At 41.3% G+C, this 10,506-nt stretch overlaps 1 protein-coding gene and 1 long non-coding RNA gene across 3 annotated transcripts in view; both read right to left on the reverse strand.

Moving 5' to 3' along the window:
• Nucleotides 1-3,962, reverse strand: part of nexmifb (neurite extension and migration factor b) — a 64,896-nt gene extending 60,934 nt beyond the window's left edge. Inside the window, exon 1 of the mRNA XM_056439952.1 lies at nucleotides 3,901-3,962. The gene's annotated coding sequence lies outside the window, so the exon portion shown is untranslated. The remainder of the gene's footprint in view (nucleotides 1-3,900) is intronic.
• A 2,947-nt stretch (nucleotides 3,963-6,909) lies between these two features.
• On the reverse strand, nucleotides 6,910-9,746 carry LOC130209662 (uncharacterized). 2 transcript variants are annotated; one of them, XR_008834664.1, is made up of 7 exons: nucleotides 9,677-9,746; nucleotides 9,043-9,067; nucleotides 8,639-8,801; nucleotides 8,422-8,510; nucleotides 7,990-8,036; nucleotides 7,781-7,859; nucleotides 6,910-7,465 (listed from the first exon to the last, which is right to left on the reverse strand). It is a non-coding gene; the product is annotated as an uncharacterized LOC130209662 (long non-coding RNA). The 2 variants fall into 2 exon arrangements; XR_008834663.1 differs by lacking the exon at nucleotides 7,990-8,036.
• Between the last annotated feature and the right edge of the window lie 760 nt (nucleotides 9,747-10,506).

Below are 10,506 nucleotides of genomic sequence, written 5' to 3' on the forward strand. Positions count from 1 at the left end.
GTAACGTGGACATGCAGCTCCTCCGGCTCCAACATGAGGAATTTGGGAGGAAAAATAAAGAAATGTTCAAATTAGACAAGGGGCGATGAATCTATTAGTGTTATTATATAACAAAAACAGAGCTGTTATTGCCACTGTGTGTGCCATTACAAAGAGAACAATACATGGGAGCGCACTGTGTGAAACCAATTAAAATCCAGCCCCGTCATATAGCTTCCTCTCTCCCGAGTCATGTTGTGAATATGCTGCTTTCACACCATTCATGTCAGTGCACCTGTGTCCACTGCATTAAATCCCAACCTCGTTCTGCTCCTTCTTAAATTTCCCAGCATCACATCTCACTATCTGTTTCAAGAATCCCGGGAGTTGAAATACAAGGGGGCCCAGGAGAATCTGAGCAGAACAGGGGAAATTTCACATTATCTATCCATCTACAATATAAGGGTCTGATAAGGAAGCAGGAAATGAGCTATGAACGTCAAGCCTGCATGCTCCTGGTCCCAGTGGCCACCAGCCTTCATATTGAGATCAAGTAGGCAATGCAGAAAGTGGTTTAATAGACCTCATTTTAATTGAACTTTTATTTGTTAATGGCAGAAATCCTGATGCATTACTTTAATTATCATGACAGAACTAATTCATGACCACGGTGCAAAAAACATGGCTGCACTTAAATTGCATCCACTTGCTTTTTTCTCTCCCTCTTTGTGTAACCTCCTATCCTCAAAGTACTCGATGCTTCTGCCTTGGACTTTCTCTGATAGGACTTGTAAGGCAAGTGATGATTTAAACCCTCGGTGTACTTTAGCCGGCCAGCTGTCATGAATGAATCCAGAGAAAGAGGAGAGGAGAGCTCTGAGGCCATTTTCCCCCTAAAAGTGCTGGGGCCCACCCACATCCTATATGTGAGCATGTCCATGTTTGCCAGGCCCTCAGAGTGCAGAGCAGCCCTCGTCGGTTTGGCTGCTGCTATGAAGGGAGGGAGGGGATGGGAGGCACAGCTCCCTCTGCAGAGCGATGGTCCAAGACAACCACAGGCAGCCTCTGCTCACATCCACACTCGGCTCAATCACACATCAACGGCTCTGTCAATGCCGGCCAGCAGCCAATTGAGGAGGGGATCCTTAATTTCTTTCTGATTGTGATGTTTTGAATTCATTACGTGACTGAGCTACAATAGTTTTGCCTCAGTGCCTCACATCTTGTACTGACACATATTTTCTAAAACGGGGCATTCTTTAAAGTAGATTAGCGCAGTTTGCCTGTCAGCTACACATTTTTCCTCTCTCTGCCACTGTGTGTGTTTGTGTCTGTGTGCAGCAGAATGTGTTTTAGTGTGCGCATGAGCACTCCAGTAGCATGCGAGTACAAATGTGTGTGTCTTCCTGTAAAAAGCTTCCTTCTGGGGGGCAGAGCAGGCAGCAAAGAGCTCAGCAGCGCCTCAGTCCCTCAGGACACGCTGCAGCTCTCTCCTCGCGGCCATGAAAAGCAATCAGAGCCCAGCCTTCTCCCCTGGACTTACCTCTGCCTTTAATTACAGAACTCAGCAGCGGCAGCAGCACAGAGAAAGCCCGCCTCCGCTGGGCCGCAGCCAGCATGTCACAGCCCAAACACAGGGCTGGGATGGACGCAGCAGGCCTCTGCATACAGTGACCTGACATAATCACGGATACGGATACTTAAAAATAAGAATTCAGCGTACTTCTACAGAGCCCAGAGCTTCCATAATGTAGCAATACAATGTGCAGAGAAAACTGCAGAGCTCCACACTTAAATCACAGCAAGGCTCCATAAAGGCAGGAAAAGCTTTCTGTATGCTTAAGGAGATGCTCCAATCTGTATTCTGAAATTTGTAAAAGTCAGAACTTGTGGCGCTAACAATCAGGCAATACCTGATTTCTAAAAAGTCACACAAAGAACATTTGCAACACCGAAATGTTTTGTCCTTATCCATATTGTGCTTAATTGTGATCAGAACATGCAAGGTGTCAAATATTCAATTTGAAACGTGATCCTCATTGATGAGGAACTCATATGAAAAGGGATGATCGATGGGGATCAGTTCATTCTGTATAATAGAGACTCACTCCCATTCACCAGACGGGGTACTCGAGGCCCAACACATGTACCTAAGGCTGAAGCAGAGGAGAAGCCACAGCGCACACATGGGCACAGGAAGATAAGAGACTATGTACACAAGCTGCTGGTTTTATTGCTGCAACATAACGCTTGGAAAGCAATTTAAACACATTTTCAGAAAACCTTCCAGCTCTGTCCTTGCTACTGTGGAACAGAAGCATGGTGTTGAAATGTGTCATTGGGCTCAATTTCTCACCCAATTTGAAACTGAACTGGCACAGTGAAAGCAATGAGACTGACCGGGAGAGGATGCAAATGGCGAATGCTGTTCAGACAAACCTCAACAGTGAGCTTGGTGGCTCATCATAATATGAAGACACAGTTTGATATGATAGCTCGTTATTTTCCGCATCTATGATCTGCAAACAAGGACAGGAGACCAGAGCATGGAGGCTCTTTACCCTCCACACGTCACGTAGCCTCAGGCCCAATGACAGCGGCACACATTATCAAGTATGTTAATGACACCCACATCAACGTGTCAACTTAATTTGGCCCTTTTTTAAGCTCTCTTTGACTCCATCAATGCATGGTCTTTCATCTAGTTGCCACTGCTGCCCTCACAATAGAGAAGGAGAGGGCAGTTACAGGCTGCCCCATAGGTTTTGCATTACATTTCACTTATTAAACAAATTTCAACAGGTACCCAATGCATGCTGAAAAGTCCAAACACCCTGTCAAATAGGCTAATAAAAGCTCCAAAACAGGTCATGTCAGGTCAATAATAACTGAGTGCGGTGCAGTTCATTCATTGTTGCAATATATTGACACATGTTCTTATTTGAATTTGAAAACATTAGCCAAGGAAATGTCTATCTAGTTAAAATTGTATCCAATTGCAACCCGATTTGAAACAAAGTTAACAACTGATTCTAACACCTCCACAAAACCACAGCACAGAGGCTGTTATTATGGGCTGCAGCTCATTATTCTCTAGCATGGCTTGTCTCGCTCACAGTGTGGCTGACTGGGGCATCCAGTAAACATCTGTCATGAGCCATCCTTAAAGGGGAACACAGGCACAGCACACCACTGATCTAGTGACCCGACAGTGCAGGCATTCACACATTCCTTGGTGCACCTGTGTGTGCTCTGCCATCATAGTGTTTAGGCCAATTTTAGGAATGTGTCTTTATAAACCGTTTATGAATCATTTATGTGCCTTATCTCAGTGGAGGGGCCTAGCTGTAAGATGATGCGTTATCCCATTGGGTTTCAATAGCCCATTCATGAATCATTCATTAGGTTGGACTATAGATTATTCCCCTTTATTCATTTCTTATTCATTTTGGGGCAGTACTGCTCGGGATGCAAAGTGTTGATTCAAAATGACGTCCACTGGCCACTGTTTGCCTTCAAAACACACAAACAGAGCAGGTAACTGGCTTCAATATGAACAACCACACGTGGCATGTATTTGTCTAGAATTTCGGAGCCTCAAGCGAATTGGTCAGGGCATGAGCTTTACATAAGTGAGTTGTTTTTTTAAATACAAGGAATAGGTAATCGATGGAGCAGAGACGAATGAATGTAGGCTACGACAGCTGTCCCAAGGAGACAGAGCAGCTACTACACCGCATGCTTGGTGTGTTCTCCCTTTGAATAACATGTCCGATCACATCGAATCAGGCAAAGCAGGAATATAAATCAGTGTGTGTGTAAATCAAGCTGTCATGTGCATACATAATAGAGCTCGCTCCCTATTCACACACACACACACGGCACGTTGAATAGCAGCATAATAACGTTTTCACTGCCTACCTCCAGAGCGTATGCGCCCAAACTGCGTTTTTTCCCCCGCCGCAATGGGATCCTTCTCAGCGGCTTTGGACAGTAGTATCAGAGATGCGTCTTTCCCCCGAAATGCAAACACTTGCCGTGCATGTTCCCCCCACCCCCACACACACCCCACCCCGCCACCCTCCCCGCCACCAGCAGCAGCCCGGGCCTCCAGTAATAGCAGGTGGACGCGCCTCTCAATGATGGAGACAGCGCGATTCTCCTCTCCCCCGCCGCTCCATTTTCAATTACGGAAGAATTCGTATTCCAGGAAACGCGCTATCGGGCAGCCAGCATGTCCTCACGTCGCCGCTGTTCTCGGGACAAACAGGGGCCGTCGCCTCTCAAACTCCCGATTCGCGGCGCCCCTTGCCTGTTATCTAGCTTTTACAAGATGCTTGATGTTGCCATTGTCACGGCGTATTTTTTCTTCCTTTTTTTCAGCTGGACCTCTCCCCCTCCTTGCAGCGCGCAGTCTCGTAGGCGCGCACTCTGCCTGCTCCCCCTCCGATTCTTTTCGGTCCGACCTATGAGCGCGCACAGCCAGCCGACGCAGGGCCACGCACTGCGTTGATGGACGCGCTGAGCAGATCAGGTAGCCCACTCCAAATAGGACTGTATCATAACAGGGCAACTGCAATGACATGAATAATGAATAGGCTCCTCATGTATGCTGGATGATAGGCCCACTCATAACACTTACCGGACTGGAGGCAATATTTGGTTAGACTTGAGTCTCTCTCTCTCTCTCTCTCTCTCTCTCTCTCTCTCTCTCTCTCTCTCTCTCTCTCTCCCTCTCCCTCTCCCTCTCTCTCTCCCTCTCCGTCTCTCTCCGATATGAGTTGGAAGTGCACCGTCAAATTAAGAGAGAATGTATTGAGTAGTCGATAATAGATAACATGCATGCAGTTATGTCATCTGACATCTCCCAGTGCTGCTACCTGATGTAAACATGTCAGAACACAAACACCAGCACGTTCCTCCCTTAATATATGTGGGACAGCTATACAAGTTGCACTTTGTATTCAGGAAGGAGTCACTTCTATACCATTCTTTAAAATAAATCACCTGAAAACAAAAATCCTAATATGCTTATGAGCATATTAGGATTTTCGATATAGAGCATATTACTGCAGTAATATGCTCTATATCAAATTGGCAAATTTTTTATCAACAACTAGTTGTTTACAAAATGCCAAACATTTGCTTGTTCCACCCTCTGACTTGCTTATTTTCTCTGTTTTATATCACTATTGATTATCTCCGGGTATTGGGACTGTGGGTAGAACAAAACAAGACATCTGAAGACGTTACATTGGGCCCCAGAAAGTTCTGACAGTCACTTTTATTGACTTTAGGGCTGCAACTAACTATTGTATTCATTATTGATTATTATAAAATGTATTTTATCCATTAATCTATTCATCGTTTGGTCTAAGAATGGCAGTAAACCTTTTCATAATCTTTCCCTAAATTCTAAGTGGACATACAATATATATAAACTACTTATTTAGTCTGTAACCCAAACGATATTTAGTTTACTGGATGAAGAAGTACTTCACTTTACTTTAAATACCACAATACCACAGTATCAAAATAGTCCAAAATGTTACTTCAGTAAAAATACAAAAGTATAAGCATCCAATATAGTAAAACAGCTTAGTACGAATTATATAAATTACATTATTGTTAATCATTTATTGAGTGATTAATGTATTCACTTTAATGCTGCAGCTGGTACGGGTACATATATATATATATATATATGTTGTATTGGTAATTTGAATCTAAAAAGTAAGACATTTTCTCATTTAAATGTATTGGAGTAAACAAAACAATATTAGGTTCTGAGTTAAAATTAAGTAGAAGATAAAAGTTGCATAGAATTTGAATAATCAGGTAAATTACAATAAACTCAAAATTGTACTTGAGTCCAGTACAATGTACTTAGTAGCATCCCACCACTGACAATCATAACAATCGAAGAAAGTATTCACAATTGAGAAACTGATACCAGTGAGTTTATGGCATTGTAGCGTAGTAAATGATTGCTCTAAATTGATTATTTGTTGATTGATTTTTCAATTCACCAACGTGTTGTTTCAGCTTTTGAAATATAGCAGTTCCATTATTTTTAGATACAAAGCTTCAGTTTCCGTCTTCACCTGATGTAAAATTGCAGTAATTGCAGGAATGCCCAACGAAACAGAACCTAGAAACTTAACAATTTTCAATCTATACGATTTGACTATAGGATTATTGAGCCGTAATAGCATCCAATAAAATAGACACTACATCTGTATTTCTGCTGCACCTCGGTCACACACATTATTACTGATATCACATGTTGATTGGTATTCCTTGAGATTGGATGTGTTCTGTGAGTTCGAGCACACATATTCACACATGCACTGTAAAATGTAATAAGTTAACTTTACTTGAAAAAGGTGAGGAAACCGATTGCCTCAAGTTTTCTAAGTAAAGTAGCTCAATAATTTTAAGTTCTTAAAACTAAAAATAAATGAGTTTCGGCAACTGATGTAATTGGAGTAAAGATAAGTTAAGTCAACTCATAATATGTCAGTTCAGACAACTTAAAAGATACGAGTGAAGGTAACTTAAAATCTTTAATCATGTAATAAGTTGACTTTACTTGAAAAAGGTGAGGAAACCGATTGCCTCAACATTTCTAAGTAAAGTAGCTCAATGATTTTAAGTTCTTAAAGCTAAAAGAAACTAAGTTTAGGCAACTCATGTAATTGCAGTAAACATTAGTATAGTTAACTTAACAATTATTAGTTAGGTTAACTTAAAAAAGACAACTTAAAAGATCCAAGTTATATTAAGTAAACAGTACTAATAAGAACTAGTTAACTTTACTTGTCAATGAGATCCCATTACTTAGAAATAGTGAGGAAACCGATTGCCTTAAAATTATCAAGTAAGCTGAACTAAAAACTGTAAGTTGTTGAAACAAAAGAAGGAGAACAGTTACAATGGAAGACAACGTTTATTTAGAAGAAAAACACATGTTTTAAAACTCAAACAACGTGCTTAAAACACTGATCATGTTGCCAGATGAGGTTTTGTAACGCAGAAATATGATGAACACAGCGTTTTCGGCATTTGCTAAATTTCACTACAGAAAAACAAAAACAGACATTTTCTATAAAAGAGTTCTATTGGAGATAGAAGGGTGAAGTTCTCGGGCCTGACTGCACATCATGAACACAGTCCCTTACGGCATCAGTAGATTTTTGAGTGATTGTATTTTAGGGTTTTTGGTCCAAGTGAGAAGCACTCTATGAATAAATTCAGAAGGTGTTCCTCACTCGTTGAGGATACTCCAAATTCAGGGGTAAATAAGTCCGAAGAGTAGCCACACGGCACGGGGAAGATTATCACGGTCACCCATCACGACTGTTCCTCCCAAAACGATGGCAGTAGTTGTAGACTCCAGGTCCAGCGAGTGAGGAGGCCACGATGTCTTCAGCACCGTCAGGGTCCCAATGGAGGTGTGGGACACGTCCAGAAGGTCATCAGAGTCCTAATAACAAGAGCAGCATAAAAAACACAATTACATGTCAAATTTCACGTTGCATTTCTATGGTAGAACACACAATGGTTACTTGGATTCTGATACTATTAGATAATCAAGTGAAAGATGCTCAAGAGTGAGTGCGATGATAAATTCATTGATCATGTGATTCACTGAATGATTGCAACAGCTAATAAAGAATATGAATTATCATATTTACAAATAGGGATGATATTGGAATGGAACAACAATAATAGAGCAAATGTAAACAACAGAATGTAGAAGGGCCTGAGAACAGGTCGATGCAGTTGCATCACAACACACCCCGATCAGGACCCTTTGGTGGCATCTGCTGTGTTTCCATGGGGTCAAGTCGAAGCTTCACGCCATCCTAAACTCACACCTTCAATAAAGAAAGACCAAAGTTTAATACGTGGGCAACCAACCATATTCGTGGTAAACATCCACATTTCTTTGTCACTGCTGCTTCTGGGAAATGTGCTCCTACCACAGGAGGCTGAACAGGTACCTACCATCTTCAGCCGTCACACCTGCATCATATTGGCTGCTCCTGAACCTCCTGTGGCAGGAGAGCGAGCGTATTGCCCAAAAGCAACAAAGAAATAGCGATAATGTTACAAGTGAAAACCCTTTTTTGGTAACAGGAGATATTAGTAGAACCCCTCTACCATCATGCACCCATTTAGGTGTGATATGATTTGTATTTTTTCATTTTGAAGGCCTTTGGGTTTTGAATGGGGCGACTAGAGAGCTGCAACTGGACCCGACTGGAAAGACGGGAGATCCCACTAAAAGGGCCCCAATCAGGGATAAGTGAATCAAAAAGTAGAAGCACTGATTGGAAGAGAAGTAGCCAATAACAAAAGATGAACAGGCAGAACACATGAGATATATTGGGCATCCTGTGGTGTGGAATTAAATAATTTTGACTAAAGTCTACTTACAAATTCTTGAAGAAGTCTGCGTTGTTATCTCCAAGGATGACGGGAGAGCCACGGAGGACTGCTGTTCACCTCCCAGTCACATCTGTACTCTAAAAAAATATTTTAAACACACACAATTCACAAGTGTTAAAGGACAATCATTTGACAGCTCTGCATGCAATGCTATGACACTACTTTATTAACCACATAAAGAAAAATGACTGCTTGAGAAACTTACCCCAGGTATGACTTGTTGCAGATATTCAAGTTTCTGTCCGACACTTTCCCCCTCTGGGTCTTGAACTTCTCCAGGAAGCGAGGAGTGTATTTGTCGAGATCTTTGAAGAACTCTGATTGCAACTCAGATTTTTGCTTGATAAGCGACAGAACTCAGCCAGAATCTAACAGAAAAGAGAAATAAATTAAGATGTAGTCATATTAGACCTACAGTATACACATTACAACATACTACATCACACTGGGCAGAAAACTAGTGGCTTCTAGATTGAAAAGATTTCATCAGCTCCCCTCATCGGCCCTTCATGGTCGTCACAGGAAACACTGTGTGAAGACATGGACTCAATCTGGCAACGCTTCCATGTGTTATGCAGTAGTGTGTAGAAGAAAATAAGCAATACTTACAATTCATTGCCAGGTTTTTCAAAGCCTACAAAAGAAACAACAAAAGCAATTAGTCAAACTACAAATATCTCCTCGTCAAGATGCATTTAAAAAGCCATCAGTTTAATGAAAGATTTCACAGACAAATAAGCTTAGAAATGCTTATCCTAGATATAGCTAGATAGAAGTCATAAATTCTCTGTAGGGAGGTTGGCAGGGAGCTTAGTTTCAAACTTGCTATTGGTTATAATGGATGTCATTTCCAGTAAATATCACAAAATAAGAAATGATGTACAAGTACAAATAAAAAAACGTTGTACCACATTCGTTGTGGCGGAGAAGTTCTCCATCATACGGTTGTGGTTGAATTATTCCTCGTTACATTCAACCTGACATTGCATTCACTCTTAACTCAGTGACAGTAGCGTTGTGTGACTCCCGTAGTGCTGCGTTAATGCACACGAGTGAGACAGCCACGACGATGTCCGCCATTAACATTGTGACTCGTTTGTTTTGACGGTCTAGCTAGCTTACATTAAACGCTTCGTAAAGTTAACATTCAACTACGAATATACATATGAACAATATGGCGAAGATACGACGATGTTTACTAAGGACATGAACGGCAAAACGTTATTGAGACGCTGAAACTTACCTTAAAGTAATTCGCACACCTGCACTGCCTTCTCGCTGCCGCCAATCCGTCTCCGCCAAAGAACGTCTTCAGTGGTCGACTGCGCATGCGTATTCGAGCCGAGTGCTGCCGAGTGCGCCCGAGTTTCTTCCGAGTCCGCCTCACTCATTTTTTTAAAGTAAAGCTTACTTGATTAATAACTTTACTCACCAAAAAGTGTTCTTTACTAAGTTTCTTAAAGTAAGGTAAACAAAGTAAGCAGAAATGAGTAAAGCTCACTAATTTTTTTAAGTAAACTTTACTATTACATTTTACAGTGTGCCACACCAGAATGCATTTGTGGTCTTGATCCGCAGTTTCTATCTTTAACTCCCTGAAATATACACAGGCACACAGCAAATAACCTTGGAAATAGACCAATAGCGTTATTGTTATGACCTATGTTTTCACTTTACACATAAAGTACAAGACGTATGCTAATTAACTCAATACTGACTCCGTAACAGAAATTATATTCACCTTTCTTAAAATACCATTTGAACTACAGTCATCACTATATTTTTACAGAGGAGAAAACATGGCTTGCAGCTTCTCTTAAGCACAGCAAGTTGATGACAAAACTGAGCTGACGAGAGAGGAACATTTTCATGCTGGTATAATTACAGTTTCTTCATATCGTTGCAGTAAACAGAGGTAATCACTACTGCAGTGCGACAAGTGGAATATGAAATAATAGGCTCAACTACACAAATTAACACTTAAACTTACATATTGATAATGAATATTGCTGTACAAAATGTTGAATTAAGGGATTAAATGGTTTGCTTACGTGAAGATCCATCCATCCTCTG

The sequence above is a fragment of the Pseudoliparis swirei genome, chromosome 19 (genome assembly GCF_029220125.1).
Source record: "Pseudoliparis swirei isolate HS2019 ecotype Mariana Trench chromosome 19, NWPU_hadal_v1, whole genome shotgun sequence".
Classification (NCBI taxonomy): domain Eukaryota; kingdom Metazoa; phylum Chordata; class Actinopteri; order Perciformes; family Liparidae; genus Pseudoliparis; species Pseudoliparis swirei.